The following is a 16,935-nucleotide window of genomic DNA, read 5'->3' as shown; positions in this document are numbered from 1 at the left end:
GGGACCCTCGAGCGGATGGGCGGCCCCGGCTCAGAGGGTCGGCATGGGGTTTGCTGTCGTCTTTTTGGGGGGGACTCGATGACCAACGATGATGATACTAGGAGTCATCGAGAGCCCGGAGCCGAGCGCCGCAGCAGCGGACGGCTTCCTGTTGGCTTCTTTATTCCTCCTGGTCCCTGGGGAGGGGGAGATGGGGTGTAGCGAGCCGGCGGGCGAAGGGGAGGGGGCGCAGGTGGGTAAGGTAAGGGGGCGTCCGGCAGGGCTTGCCCCCTTCCCCCTCCCCCTCCCTCCCCCCGCCCCGCCCCGCCCCGCCCCGCCCGGGAGCGCGCCGGAGGTCCTGCAGCCCCGCGGCTCGGCGTGTGCACTGCTCAAAGCTTAGAGACGCGGGGAGAGGCGCGCGGGGCACGCTTTTCAGAGCCGGGCACCAGGATTTACCTTTGGGGGATGGGGAGGAAAAAAGCCGTTCACAAACTTTGCTCAAAATGGATGCTTTGTGCACGTTAAAGTTTTATAGTAGTCCGATTGGGATCTCTCAATGTTAGCCAAATAAGGAGAAACTATTGGCAATCCGGAGATAATGTTGCCCTGCCTTTAACAGGCCAAAAGCAACACCACCACGCAGAGCGCTGCATTTAAAAAAAAAAAAAAAAGCGATTTTTTTTTTTTTTTTTCAAGCGACGGTAGTAGGTGACAAGACCTAGAGACCCTTTTTCACATTTTCTTACTGGGTGACTTGGAATCACCGAGAAAACTGCTTGTGCAACAGTGGCCTTCCCTCCACCGGGAGATCTGCGGAGCTGCCTCGGAGTGCCTCGGTTATATGTGGAAGCTCACAGCTGTTTATTTTATTTAACACCCTAACAAAAACCCTGTTCAGAGGTTGAACCTTGAGGCTTTCATATATATATATATTTTTTTTAATTTTATGAATATTGTCTTGGGCTTTTTAAAGGTGTTGCGGTGGCATTTCCCTTTTTACCGCTTCCTGTTTGGTGGACGATGACCGTTTTTAAGTTTTATTTAATTGAATTCTCCTATCAAACTTGGCTTGTAGCCTTTGTTTACAGAGTTGACTGGATGGATTGAAATGACTGACACATTGCAGGGCAAATCTGGAATTCAGAATGCGGCACCCAGTTAAAAAACACACACACAAAAAACTACAGCGCCGTCTTTGGTTCTTTTTTTTTCTCTTTCATTGACTTTAGAGTCTCTAATGTATAGCATACTTTCTGTTTGGCTGAGGTTCATTTTAAAAGCATAGCAAAGTCTAGGTTCCAAAAAAAAAAAAAAAAACCATGGTGCTGAGAATGAAAGTTTTGGCTCTAAAAATGATTAAGTAGTTATGTAAGATGAAGGATCTTTGAAGCGTGTTTTACATGTTTCAGGATGGAATTGATTCTGGAAGACACAGTTACTGTATGCTTAGGTCAAGGTACGATTGGATAATTGTTTATTTACATCAATACGTTTTATTAAAATTTTCACATAGAGATTTAAAGTTACCACACTTGGGGAGGGACCCAATGGTACTGGCTGGGAGGAAGAGGAAACCTTTTGATACTTGTATTAGAGTAGTATTGGCCTAGGTAGGAAAAGAAAATTCAGGGAACAGACTTCTGAAGGCTTTTTTTCCTCTCTCAATTTGGACATGTTGCAAGAAGTCCCAGACTTCTCAGGGTTTTCCTGATTAACTGAATTCAGGAGTTAGTTTGGCAGCATATAGGTACAGTCTTTTGGGGATTTTGTTTTAGCTGACAAGCCTGTGAGCAGGAGTTTAGAAGTTTATGCATAACCATTTGCATAGTATCTTTTTGTAATTTATCTGCACATTCCTTACGTCAGCGAAAAAGTCTTTAAAATATCAAGCATTAAAATTTGTATCGTGTTTTCTTCACTTTCATTTCTGTATTATCACCTCTTGTACTTTTTTCCCAGTGTGACTGAGAACAAGGAGTTTGCTTTGGGCAAATTCAGGACAACAGATAGTGAAAGGTGATAAAACTTTTTTAAAAAAATCACAAGAAAGTTTTAAGCTTTTCAGAAATCTCTTGAATGTTGCTTGTCTTACGTACTTAAATTATAAAGCCTAAAATTGACCCACTGATATAATAGCCCTTAAATAGTGTTTATTTCATTGAATTTTCAAGAAATCATATAATACCTAAAATATTTTTGCTGGGTTAATTATTGATTAGTCTTTTGGAATACACTTTTACCCTTTTGGTTTTAATCAAGTATCTAAAATTTCACTGTCAGGAGAAAAGTTTTAGAAACTTCACAACCTATAAATATCCTTCATCTTTTACTTCCATTTTTAATGTAAGCAGCCTATACTTAAAAGTTTATTGGCAGAATGTGCCCTCTCATTAGAAGTTACAAAAGCAACTTAATTTTCAGCTATTCTTTCTGTATAGAAATATGTCATCCAAATTGGAGAAAAAGCAGTGTTCTTGTCAAATTTCCTGTCTTGGTCTCTGGAATAGCCTCCCTCCCCGACTCCCATAGCTAGAAAACAATGCTGAACAGTACTGAAGCTAAAATAAACTTCTGATGTCCTAGAACTGAAGTCTAGAGTAGATTTTCATTTTTATTGGTGGACATTAATTAGCTCTGATTTTATAGGTACCTGGTGGAGTCTCTACCTTGTGATATCTGTATTTCAGTATGCATAGAGTTTTCTATAGAATGCCTTATTGCTGATTCCTCTTGATACCGGAGTCCATAAAATGCAAGACTGAGATTTTTTCCATCAGTGTTGAGTTTAACCTTTGATTTTACCTTAAAATCTTACTACTTTGTGCCAGTAACTGCCAAGTCAGCTTCCAGTTTTCACATTTCTGTAGAGCTCCAGTCCCTCATTTCCATTTTTCTAGTGATGATGTATTGATATGAAGTGAAATATTAATTCACTCTATTGTGATTTTATATTTAAAAATACATTTTAAGTAGTGACATAGTAAATAGATGTTCACCCCCTTCTGCCATAGAATAGCAGTTACTGCATTTACATTTAGCTTTGTGATTTCTTCAAAAGATTCTTATTCAAACATGGATTTTCATAGTTATAATTCAGTTTTATAATCTACTTTTATTAACATTAGTTTATATATATATATTTATTTATTTATATCTGTAGACTTTACCTATGTCCCTTTTTCAGTGTATTACTCAGTTTTAGATCAATGTCAGGAATTTTTTTTATTTCAGCCTGAAATAAAGCTTAAATCTTTCTTCACCACACCTACACTTCTCATTGATGCCTCTGATTCTTTTAATGATGTCAGTAATCTCTGGATCAAGCTTTAAACATTTCAGTTATTATTTAGTCATCCCTTATTCTACATATATCTAATCCATCTTAATAATTGCCTTTGTATCAATTCTTTTCCTTGCTACTCTCGTTATTAATCTAGTTCATGCCTTTATTATTTTATCCCTAGAGTATAGTAATTGGTTAATTGCTTTCTCTGCCTCTGTTCTCTCTCTGGTCCAATCCAACGTTCATGTTGCTGTTAGAATAATTTCTTAACAGTATCATGTTGTGTCACTCCTTCTTAAATTTAAAGTGTTTCATCATTTAGCTTATACCTGATAGATCTCCATTGTGTTCTATTTTTTTATTCTTTATTTCCATGCCTATGGTCTTGCTTTTTCTGCCACTAAAATATCCTCCCTCTCTTCTTTGCCAGTCAAAATCTTATTCTTCAGAGTTCAATAGAATTGCCAGCCAGTAGGAATCTTTCTGTCTTTTGAATTTGTATAATATTATGGTACTGGAGAAATGCTCTTCTCTGGAGTCTCATTGTATCTTATATTTTGTCTGTGCACTGCTAAATAGTGTTTGTTTTTAAGTTTGTCTTTCCTGATACACGATAAGGACCCAGTTTCCCACATGTTGTCTTTCCAGAGCCTGGCACATATTAGGTGCTCACTAAAGTTACTGACTTGTATCCTTTACCTTGTATTATAAGTACAGAGTTTTGTGGGTTTTTTTTTTTTTAAGATTTTATTTATTCATGAGAGACACAGAGAGAGGGGGCAGAGACACAGGTGGAGGGAGTAGCAGGCTCCATGCAGGGAGCCCGATGTGGGACTCGAACCCAGGACTCCAGGATCACGCCCTGGGCCAAAGGCAGACGCTCAACTGCTGAGTTACCCAGGGGTCCCATAAATACAGAGTTCTGTATGTATTTGTATATTATGAGATAAATTTTAAAGCCTTCACATCCAGTACTTAATGTTCTTACACATGGTAGAACTTATGTGTTTATAAAGTAAATGAAAATCTTTGTTGTAGATCTTCTGTGTAGATTTTTAAAAATATCTTGAGTTTTTAAAAAGTTTTTTTTTTGTTTTTAGACTTTTATTTATTCATTCATGAGACACAGAGAGAGAGGCCGAGACACAGGCAGAGGGAGAAGCAGGCTCCATGCAGGGAGCCCGATGTGGGACTCGATCCCTGGTCTCCAGGATCACACCCTGGGCTGAAGGCGGCGCTAAACTGCTGAGCCACCCGGGCTGCCCTAAAAAGTTCTCAATATTAACCTCTTTCCTATGTAAATCTTGGTTAAGTGATAGAAAAATATTTAGTTGAATCATTAATTTGCCACCTTCATTATAAGAGTCTGAATTAGGTCCTATAGAGAAATACAAACTAGAATTACATCCGTGTTCTGTGCTATTAATTTTTTTAAAGTTTTCCTTTTCAATACAGACTTGCAGATAAGTTTAGTATTCAGTTCTTTTGCTCTTAAAATACAAATTTTATCAACTTTAAGGGAGCCATTTGAAACTTCTTTGTAAAAATATGTAGCTCCCCTCTTGACAGTAAAAGGAATACTTTTGTGCAGTATTTTCTTAAGTGCTTAATCTTCTCAGCCAAGCCATTTTCAATGAATCGTAATCTGAAATGTAACTCTCTTTAAACGTATTCTAATAGGGCTACTTAAAGTGTTTTCCAACCAAAAGGAAGAGAGATTGGAGCAGTTGATATTGAGTCTGTTGTTAGAGAATAGTATGATTGCTATATATGAGAAATCTGTTTAAAACTGAGTATAGAATTTATTGTGTAATGTTTCGGTGAGGGATGTTAAGATCTTAGAAGAATCTGTTGAATCACTTGTAAGTAATAGTAATATCTGTTGAAAAAAATGTGCAGCATACATTGCTTTCTCTACATAATTTTCTTATTAGAAAGACTGTAACACTATGCTGATTGCTCTTGAAAGTTTTTTTTGAAACGATCCTAAATCCATTAAAAGAAAAAAAACCCACCTAAACAAACAACAACTTCTAACCTCCTCTAAACTGGCCCCTCACTTCCTGCAAATAAATGGACAGCCCTAGCCATATATGGGGTGTGCTGGTAGGGCACCAGTACCCAGACTGCTGCTGTTACAAGGTCTTCTCTGCAGTTGCTGCCATTGTGCTTCCTGGCAACAGTTTTGTGGTCTGGGTTTGAAGTGTCATAACCAAAACCATCTTTCATGAGCTTCAGCTAGTGTGATTGCAAGCCGTGACTGAGCATTTTCTAGGATAGCCAGGTAGAAGAAACCCTAGATGGAGTGGAAGGAACCACATTTTACAAGTACTGTTGACAAAAGTAAAGTACTTGTACTTAAAAAAAAAAAAAGTCTAGGGATACCTCACTGGTTTAGTTGGTAGACCATACAATTCTTGAACTAGTATTGTAAATTCAAGCCCTGTGTCAGGTGTAGAGATTACTTAAAAATAAAATTTTTTTAAAAACCTGGTTGATTTTTTTTTAAAGATGACTAGAAAGATGACTTTTAAGCGGAATGGGGAGTATAGAAAATTATTTTGTTACTGCTATAACATACTACTTCTCGAAGGTTCCTGAAATTGGTTTTCATTCCCTTCTGCTTGAAAAATATTGCTGTTTTCACCTCATCTTTTGAAATTTTTGGGGTTCCACAGTCATGTTGAAAAGATGGCAGTATTGGCATTTTGGGACATCCTCTTTGAGAGGTTGAAAACCTCCAACAGTCATTTTAAGTTTATTCTAAGTTGGAGTTCGGTAGTAGCCATGAATTATCATAGTGTTTTATTGAGAAGTAGCATTTGCTGAGGATTTGCTATATACGGACCATTGTGGTGCATGTTTTTACAACCAGTATCTCATTTAATTCTCACAGCATCCCTTTTTTCTTACTCAAGATTACGAAGGTAATAAAAGAGCTGAGTTCTAACATACAGGTCTGATTCCAAAGCCCAAACTTAACACCATGCTAGATTTCTTTCTTCCTTCCTTCCTTTCTTTTTTTTCATTCATTCATTCATTCATTCATTCATTCATTTTTAAAGATTTTATCCATTTATTCATGAGAGACACAGAAAGAGAGAGGCAGAGACATAGGCAGAAGGAGAGGAGAGGCAGGCTCCCTGCAGGGAGCCGGATGTGGGACCTGGATGTGGGACCTGATACCGGAACTCCAGGATCATGCCGAAGGGAGGTGCCCAACCACTGAGCCACCCAGGTGTCCCTCACCATACATATATATATGTATAATTTTTTTCTTCATCTGCTTTTGTTTTAACTAGCCAACTCTGTGAGCTTTCTGTAGTAACTGAAATGCAGTAACTGAAACTCTGTCCTAAATTTTAGGAACTGCCAAGATTGTTTTTAACTGGTTATTATGTGCAGAATGTTTGATCAAGTGCTTTGGGAAGTTGCAAAGGAAGTTAACAAAGGCAACAAAAACTTTCTTTTTTTTAGGACACGGAGTTTATTAGTCTTCAAACGTCTCCATTTTCCTTTATCCTAATAATCATTTATATTATTGTTTTAGATATTTTTATGTATGCATTTACAGAACATGTTTTGCTTATACCCACACACTCTTAACTTTTAATGAAAAGAGATACATTATAGGAAAACTCATATCAGTATTAATTTAAAAATAAAGAAAACAACCTTGAGTTTGTCACTACCATTTAATCTGCAGTTTATTTCCTATATAGTAATTATTTGTGCTTATAATTAGAACTTGAGATGTTACATGAAATGCTAATAAAATTACCTGAATTAACTTAATGAATTAATAAAACAAACTTTTAATGTTATTCATCTTTGATTTTAATTGGAAGCTTTTTGTTAGTAGAAATAAAAATATTTTTAAAATCATTTTGCAAAATTTAGCCAAATTATGTTTCAGGTCTTAACTTGGAAATGGCAATAGGATCTTTCTCCTCATTGATAGTGAGAGCATCATTTGAAATGTGATTTACTTGTCCATCAAATCACTGATTCCCAGAATTTTACATTCCATAGACCAATAAGATGTTTTCTTAAATTTCAGTGACTAATTTTTGTTTGCCAACGTGACCAGCTTATACTATCAACACCATTTTCATAAAGAGAATATTTTCACAACAAAAGGATATAATATCCAATTAAATAAAGGAAAGTGAGGACTCTTGTCAGTCTATAAAATTATTGCTGTATTGACCATATATGTTCTTGTTAGTCTTTCATGCAAGTAGAGAGAGTGGTTGAGGGTGAGCAGATTTCATGACTCTACTCCCTATGTCCTCTTTTTGGTAGGATAGGATAGCATGCAGGTGGTGGCAGGCCAGATCATTAGAAAACAAGTGCCTGGCTCCTGATTATCTAAGATGGAGCAAAAAAAATTCTAAAGAGATTCAGAAAACCAGTGAAAGCGATCCACCAGTTCATATTTTAGGAACCACCAGTTTCATATTTATACTAACATAAGCCTTTTTGCACATGTAATCTTACTCTGGAATGTATTTCTTAGCTTATTTATATTAAAGCACAACTCAAAGCACAAAGTGTAGACTTGCTTGACCACTGGGGCACACAGTGATTCTCTAAATTACTGTTTAAACTCTAAGTTTGGCACCTATACGCTACCTACTATTGTTAGTATATCTTATCTCCAGACAAAATAGTGAATTCCTTCAAAGAGGGATTTTGATTCATTTTTCTTTAAATCCCCTTTGGTATCTGAATTTTATTTTAGCAGCTGCACAGTGACTATTTGTTGGTTTAAAAAAAAATTGAATACAGTGTATATCAATCTTGTGAAGGGCTAGCTGAGTTCATAGAAAGCAAAATGATGGGTTTGTATGAGTAAGTACAAACAGAATTAACAAACATTAAAAATATTGTAATAAAAGTGCATATAAAATAACTTATAATGCTTAAAATGCAGAAGTAGCCATTGCTGCAGTAAAAATTTAGCAGGATCTTAGATTTTTCTGAAATGGAATATATTTCTGATTACCAATACAAGCAGAATTTTGCTCAGCTTATGCAAAATACTTTAAAAGTGATTTTTTTCTTCAAACAAAATTTTGGTTGGTTTAGAAAAGGAGTCCTTAGCATACCGGCATTAGAAGCTAATTCATATTTTTGAATGATTTTAATCACACAGGTTTTTTGTGTGTTATTTTTTTTTTTCTAAATAACCCTTTCACTGTGGATCCTTGTATGCCAGTATTTTCTGACCTTATTAGTATTTTGGTTGTTTATCTTTTCATTGTTATGCTGGCTAACCATAAAAAGACAAACTTGAGCTCTGTATTACTGCCCTAAGTGTGCTTGCTCGACCCAAATGCTCTTTCATGGGTGGAGACATTCCACATTGTCATGTGTTGTATAGGCATTTCTGAAATGACACTCGGTAGAAACCCTGGAAAGAAGTGAGGGCATTCCTCAGCTGTCACCTTTTTAGTGATCTGCTTAAATGCCTTCTGTGCATCAAGTGAGATATTCTGCTGGAAGAGCTTCACTTTTTAGCGTTACTTTAGCTTATTAAGTCATATTTGAGCTGAAGTCACATTTTTTTGTTAGTTTAACATGTTCTCTAACAAAAATATAAGGTTACAGAAAGTTTCTGTGAATTTCTTAAATACTTGCATAGTGCAAAGGAGAAATTTTGTGAGAATGTGAATTGATACGCTCTTAGAAGTTAACCATGTGGAAAAGTCTATTTTCCTGGATTAACTTTCAAAACACGCATACATGCATACCAGTTACCTTTACAGGAAACATATATATAATGTATATTTTATTTAGTCTTATTTTAGATGATTATGAATGTATTCTAGTATTTACAGTTTTGCTTAGAACTGGAACACTTCAGCTCCAAAAGTATATCTTCAATATTGAAGTTTTTTTTTTTTAAAGATTTTATTTTTTCATGAGAAACACAGAGAGAGAACGAGAGAGAGAGAGAAAGAAAGAAGAAAAGAAAAAAAGAAAAGAAAGACTATTTAGATTTTCAGCCTGGAGGTAGCCCCACGTAAAACCTTAATAAACTCTCCTTTATCCATTTTTATTTAGTATATAATTTTTTATAAATGGGGCTATATTTAATTTTCTGGTTTGTAAACTTTTTATCTTATTTATTATTTTTTTGGTAAACTTTTTTTTTTTTTTTTTTTTTTTAAAGAGAGAGTGCACATAAGTGGAGGTAGGTAGAGGCAGAGGGAGAGGATAGAATCTCAGGCAGGCTCCACGCTCAGCATGGAGCCAGAAGCAGGACTGGATCTCAGGACCTCAAGATCATGACCTGAGCCCAAACCAAGACTTGGCCACCTAACTGACTAAGCCACACAAGCACCCCTAAATTAAACTCTTAAAAAATACATACATATATATTTTATATATATATATATTTTAAAGATATTATTTATTTATTCATGAGAGAGACAGAGAGAGGCAGAGACACAGGCAGAGGGAGAAGCAGGCTCCATGCAGGGAGCCCAATATGGGACTCGATCCCAGGTCTCCAGGATCACACCCTGGGCAGAAGGCTGCGCTAAACTGCTGAGCCACCCGGGCTGCCCCCCAAAAATATTTCTATGTTAATGAATACTGATAACACCCTCCTTTTTAATAGCTATAGAGTATTCTTCTGTGTGTATGTGTGTACACATCCCAAAATTTATTTTCCCAGTTTTCTGTGATGAATTTTTAGTATATTTCCAATTTTTCATGACGTGGTGGATATTATACTATGTATGTCTTTGTTCACTCATGACACTGTATTGTTAGGATTGTCTTGGAAATTTCACTTGTAATTTTATGTTTTGCTCAAAATAACAGGCTGTTTTAATGCTTGTTGATGCAAAAGACATTTTCAGTAAAATCTCTGGTATATCTAATACAGAAGACTAACCTTGAAAATACTCTTGCTGACATATACCTGTTACATTCATAATGTGGTAATGTCATCTTTCTTCTCTAAGTCACCCATAGGAAAATTAGTTTTATTACTCCATGTATGTTAATAAAATTTGTGTATGTTATTTAAAATGTTAAGTAGTATTTATTTTACAGATATTTGATGTTACTCATTTAAATTAGTGATTAATTTATACAATGAATACATAAATCATTATTTACCATATGTCTGGCATTGTAAAAATCTCTAAAAACAACGTTCCCTGCCTGAATATAGTGTATAATATAGTGGGATGGTAGTATGAACAAATGATTACAATTAGTTAAGTGTTAGAATGGAAATAAAGGGTGAGATGAAAGTTTTTATTAGGAGGACTTAACCTAGAATATCAGAGAAGACATCCCTGAGAAAGTTATGGTTAAGTTATAGGTAACTTATGATCCTAATCCTTTCTTGTTTTCTGAATGCCCCTGTTCAGTGTCCCTTTTTAGTCTATTTCTTTCTTAAGAATATTCCAAGGTTCTCTTATGTCTGTTTTTTCTTTCCCATTTCATTTCTGTAGCTTCACTTTTCTCTTTATATAATTTGTTCTCCTTTTTAATATAATCCACATCTTATTTTTGATATCATAAGTCTTCCATATACTAATCTGAAATCTCAGGGCCATCTGTTTTCTTCTTTACTTCCTAGTTAAAATTACTATTTCCCATTACATGCATACCTGAAAGAGAAATGCTCCCATTTCCATACTAGCTTTTATGGTATTCATTTAACAAAATCAAAGGCCTCTTCTGTACAATATGCTATTAAATGCTGGGGGATTTTATTTTTAAGCAAAACAGATATCAGCACTGCCCTTGCAGTGTTTACAGAGTGAAGTTACTTAGCCATCAGGGAAATGCAAATCAGAACTGTATCTCATACCCACTAGAATGGCCCTAAATAAAAATAACAGATGATAACAAGTATTAACTAGGATTTGAAGAAATTAAAACTCTACACTGCTGGTGGTAATATGAAATGATGCAGCTACTTTTGAAACAGTCTGGCAGTTCCTCAAAAGGTTAGACATAGAGTTACCATATAACCCAGCAGTTATACTCCTTTTTTATATACCCAAGAGAATTGAAAAGAGATGTCCACACAAAAATTTGTACATTTATGTTTATAGGAGCATTACTCATAAAAGCCAAAAAGTGAGAGCAACACAAATGTCTATCAGTTGAATGGATGAATAAAATGTCCTATATTATGTTATTGGAATCAGTGGAATATTATTTGGCAATGAAAAGAAACAAAGTACTAATACTTGATACAATATAGATTAATCTTAATGACATTATACTTGAATGTTGGTAGCCAGTCATAAAAGACCGCATATTGGATGATTCCATTCTTACGAAATGTTCAGAATAGAGAATATGTAGAGACAGAAGATAGACTAATGGTTGCCAAACGTCAGACGTACTGAGGGGAAATGGGGAGTGACTGCTAATGGGTATATCCTTTCCTTTCAGAACGATAAAAATGTTCTAAAATTGATTATGGTGATGGTTACACAGCCCTGAATATACTACAACTTGAAATGGGCTATTGTAATGATGTGTAAATTATATCTCAATAAGCTATTAATATCTTTTTAAAAATAAAATTCTCTATTTGTGTTCACCACTAAGAATTGAGGCATTGGCAGAGGCTGCAATTATCTTCTCTTAGTCTCCCCAACTCCCACGTAGGCTTAGTGTTCATCACTGTAGTTACATGGCAAAGAGGATGGCCAAACATTGTCCCTGCACTAACACAGCTTGTAGGGTACTGGGATATGTAGGTAAACATAACAGGTTAATTATACATTTATGTCAGTTATGTGTAATGATATATAATGGTAGTAGTACAGAGTGCTATGGAAGTTTGTGAAGGCACAACTCACCTAGAATTAGGGAGAAGGAAGTCTTCTTGGGGAAAGTTGATGTTTGATCTGCTGAGTGATGAGTAAAAGCCAGGGTTGTAAGGGATGGAAGGACGTAGGAAATTATTTTAGAGAGAGGGAATAGTATGTTCAAAAAGCTGGAGGTGAACAGAAGTGTTGAAAGATTTTAATCAGGTTAAATGAGACAATCAGATTTTCTCTTTAAGAAAGATTACTTTGGGTGCAGTCCCGAGACTGCACTTGAAAAGAGAACAATACTGGAGGCAGGGAGACTAATTTAGGAAGTTGAGTAGTCTAAGAGATGAACTCACTTAATGGCAATGGAGTTGGAAAATAGTAGATGGACTCAAGACATATTTGGGAAACAGAATTAGTATGAATTGAAAGTGGATTGACCGGAGGTAATAGGAGTCAAAGATGTGCTTCTGGCTTGGAGTTGAGTGAAGGTGCTTTTCAGTGTGTATTCATTCAGTAAATACAGCATGCTTACTGTGTAGGTTAGAAGCAGAGTATATTTGATATTGGTGGAGACTGGCAATATTCAAGAAATTACAATGGAATGCAAAATGTGTGCTAGAGGATATACAAGTTTTTGAGTCACCATGGAGAAAGTGTGGCCTAATTATAAGCAATAAATCAAAATCTTGAGTGGAGTTGGGTTTTTTTGTTTTTTTGTTTTTTTAGTCTTGGACTTAGCCTTTTTTCTTAGATCTCCCTGGTCCTCTGGATGTGTGAATACCAAATAGAAAATGATTTGTGAGGCTATAGAAAAACCAAAGGATAAGGATTCATGATTAGATTTTTTTTAAGATTTTATTTATTCATGAGAGACGAGAGAGAGAGAGAGAGAGAGAGAGAGAGAGAGAGAGAGAGAGAGAGAGGCAGAGACACAGGCAGAGGGAGAAGCAGGCTCCATGCAGGGAGTGCAATGAAGGACTTGATCCCTGGACTCCACGTCATGCCCTGGGCTGAAGGCAGGCGCTAAACCTCTGAGCTACCCAGGGATCCCCTGATTAGATTATTTTTAAGATTTTGGTGAACTATCTAAAAATACATGAAAAATTCTGTGTTTTTCTGTTCGGCAGAGTCCATTAAGAACTTACAAGTAAGCCAAATTTACTTTTATGATATTGTGGGAAAGGGCAGAGTGTGTGTTTTTAGGGGTCTCGGGAATGGAGCACAAAGCTGTTAGGAATAAAATTGTAGTAGTAATAACAATCTAAAAGTCTTATTGCTTAAAATAATGCACTGTGAAAATAAGGTAATAGATTAAAATGAGAGAGGAGAGTACTTTTGTTTTCAGAGCATGTTGAATTTTGCTCAGAGTGGTGCAGTTAAAGCATTCATTCAACAATCAAAAACTTTCCCCAGTTCCTAAATTTACTAAGTCTTTTTTTTCAGGGCAAGCAAAGATAAAGTATTATTTATATATAAGAAATTTACAACTTGATATATTTTTCTTTTGTCTAATATATTTTTTTATTCAAGTATAATTAACATACAATGATGTGTTAGTCTCAGGAGTACAATATTCTGATTCAGCAATTCGGTACATTTCTCAGTGCTCATCAAGATGAATATACTCCTAATTTCCTTTATCTTTTTCACACTCCCCTTCCCCCCCTCCCCCCCTCCCCTCTGACAACCACCAACTTGTTCTCTAAGAGTCTGATTTTTTAAATCTTTTTTCTGTGTTCATTTGTTTCTTAAATTCCATATATGAATGAAATCATGTGGTATCTGTCTTTCTCTGACTTATTTCACTTAGCGTTATACTCTAGGTCCACCATCCATGTTGTCAAGATGTTCTCTTTTTTTTATGGTTGAGTAATATTCGTGTGTGTGTGTATGTACATGTACCACTTCTTAATCCATTCATCTATCAGTGGATACTAGGATTGCTTCCATGTCTTGTTTATTATAAATAACACTGCAGTAAATGCAGGGGTACATATATCTTTTTTAATTTGTTTTTGTTTTCTTTCAATAAATACCAGTAGTAGAATTTACTGGATCATATGGTAGTTCTATTTTTAATTTTTTGAGGGACCTTCATACTGCTTACAGTCCACAGGGGCTGCACCAATTTGCATTCCCACCAACAGTGCTTTAGTGTTCCTTTTTCTCCATATCTTTGCCAACATTTGTTATTTCTTGTCTTTTTGATTTTAGCCATTCTGATAAGTATGAGGTGATATCTCATTGTGGTTTTAATTTGCGTTTCCATAATGATTTCCCTGGTTCTTTTACATAATATATTTTAAAGGTTTTTTTTTTTTTTTTTCCCCTCAAAATTTGACTGGAGTTGCTTTGAGTACTTATGACTTTTTTGCATTTCAATGTTTTATTAAGTTGTACATTTAATGAGAAAAATAGCAGTTGTACAAAAAGCTTGTATGGGTTATTTTGACTGTGAGGAAATGTCTTTAGACTTGTTTCAACGTAGACAAAATAGGAAATGGTTATATATTAAACTTTAATGCAAAGTTAACATTGCGTCTTTTTCCCTTTTCAACCTACCCTTGACATTTAAAGCTAATCTGGGATGGGAGTGGGGGAAGAGATATATGTGTTTATGTGTAAAGTGAACTGATAATATATAAATTGTCTTCTTTCAAGAAATATTTAAGTATCGGGATGCCTGGGTGGCTCAGTGGTTAAGCTGATCATCTGCCTTTTGCTCAGGTCGTGATCCAGGGTCCCAGGATTGAGTCCTACACTGGGCTCCCCACAGGGAGCCTGCTTCTTCTTCTGTGTCTCTGCCTCTCTGTTTCTCGTGAATAAATAAATAAATCTTCAATATTTCTTTCTTTTTTTTTAAAGTATCAAAAAGTAAGTTTCGACAGGATGTATGGTATGATTCCATTTGGGGGGAAAAGTGGTTTGCATAGAAAATCTGGGGAAATCCCCAACTGTTATCAGTGATTATCTCTGTGAGAGAAATATAGTAATTTCGAATTATGTCATTTTTTAATCTTTTAAAACAAAGGAAATATGAAGATGAATCTGAGTTGGAAAAGAATGCTTAAATGACTACTTCCAGTAATGTTTTAAGGATTAAATAAGTGTAGAGATATTGACATAATTCATGGATTTTTGTTTGCCTAGTCATTGGCTACTCAAGGAGGGTGGTGTTTTTTTTTTAATTTTTTTTTTTTAATTTATTTATGATAGTCACAGAGAGAGAGAGAGAGAGAGGCAGAGACACAGGCATAGGGAGAAGCAGGCTCCATGCACCGGGAGCCTGATGTGGGATTCGATCCCGGGTCTCCAGGATCGCCCCCTGGGCCAAAGGCAGGCGCCAAACCGCTGCGCCACCCAGGGATCCCAGGAGGGTGGTGTTGATGGTTAAATATTTATTTCTGCATTTATGCCTACCTTTTCTCTTTAACCTTTTTATTTAAAAAGGAAAGACTGATTGCCAATATGATGGATACCTTGGGAGAGTTTTAAGAACAAGTAAGAAAATTAAGGGTTACTTAAATGTATTTTGAAGCTTTTGGCCAGTGGACTACAGAAAATTCAGACAAAAGATAAGCATAATTCCCAGAAAGATAGCTAGTCATTGAGGAATAAAGGGATTTTAAAAGATAAAGTTTCGATTTCAGAATTTTAAAAAAGCCCAGTGGGAGAAATGTAGACAAAAGTTCTAGAAAAGCAGTTTGGATATAGTGAACTCTTTTGCCTTGTTTTATTTGAATAGGTAAAGCATTTAATGATAAATGTTTTAAGAATGAATTGAAAAATGACCCCAAAACTCTAAGAATAGAATCAAGAATGTCGAAGCCCAGAGTTACATGAATTTTGTGAAAATACTTTTGAAGACAGTGAATAGAGGCCTTTAAAATTTTTTTCTTCTTATTGAAGTGTAGTTGACATTCAGTGTTACATTGGTTTCAGATATACAATATAGTTTTTTGATAATTGTACATACTATACAATGCTCGCTGGTGTAAGTACAGTTATCATCTGTCATACATTATTATAATATCATTTGACTACATTATGCTGTATAAAAAGAGGGCTTTTAAGAGTGGTAAACTGGAGCAAGAATAGAAGGAAGTAACTAATGGCATGGGATTTAAGTTACATGTTTTTACGTGTTTAAAATGTTCTACTCTGGCAAAATTCTGATATCGATTATTAAGCAGATAGTTTTAGAAAAGATTGTGTTGTTACTAGATGCCAGATTGAGTTTTCTGAAAACTAAGTTATGTTGCTCTATCTTTCACTTCCTTTTTTGACAAGATTGGTAAATTTAAATGAGGGAAATGTTGCTAATCAAGAATAGCTAGATTTTTTAGTGAACCACTTGGACAGGCTCTTGTTAGATGCTGTGGTTAATGTGACAAAAATGTGGTATGAATATTTGCAGGATTAGATGGATTAACTGCTGGACGAACTACCATATGCACATCAACCTACTGATTAATCAATCACTCACTAGCAATCAAGAGGGAAGACTAAAGTAGTAGTTCTTGTGTTCTCAATTTTGACCCTATCCTATTTAACATTTTCATAGCCAAAACTGTAGGAGCTGAAAACTTCAAAAAAAAAAAAAAAAAGCATAAAATAGTTGGTTTTAAACAATAAGATAGGGGCAGCCCGGGTGGCTCAGCAGTTTAACACTGCCTTCAGCCCAGAGCCTGATCCTGGAGACCTGGGATCGAGTCCCACGTCAGGCTCCCTGCATGGAGCCTGCTTCTCCCTCTGCCTGTGTCTCTGCCTCTCTCTGTGTGTGTCTCTCTTGAATAAATAAATAAAATCTTTTAAAAAAAGTAAGATAAAAAGATACTGGGTATTAGTGTAAAATATCTGAATTAATAATTG

The 16,935-nt window shown here is 35.7% G+C and overlaps 1 protein-coding gene across 1 annotated transcript in view; it reads left to right on the top strand.

Moving 5' to 3' along the window:
* The window catches only part of PPP1R12A (protein phosphatase 1 regulatory subunit 12A), a 139,265-nt gene that overhangs the window by 722 nt on the left and 121,608 nt on the right, over positions 1–16,935 (top strand).

The sequence above is a fragment of the Canis lupus genome, chromosome 15 (genome assembly GCF_011100685.1).
Source record: "Canis lupus familiaris isolate Mischka breed German Shepherd chromosome 15, alternate assembly UU_Cfam_GSD_1.0, whole genome shotgun sequence".
In the NCBI taxonomy this organism is placed as follows: domain Eukaryota; kingdom Metazoa; phylum Chordata; class Mammalia; order Carnivora; family Canidae; genus Canis; species Canis lupus.
This window is presented reverse-complemented; position numbering and strand designations above follow the sequence as displayed.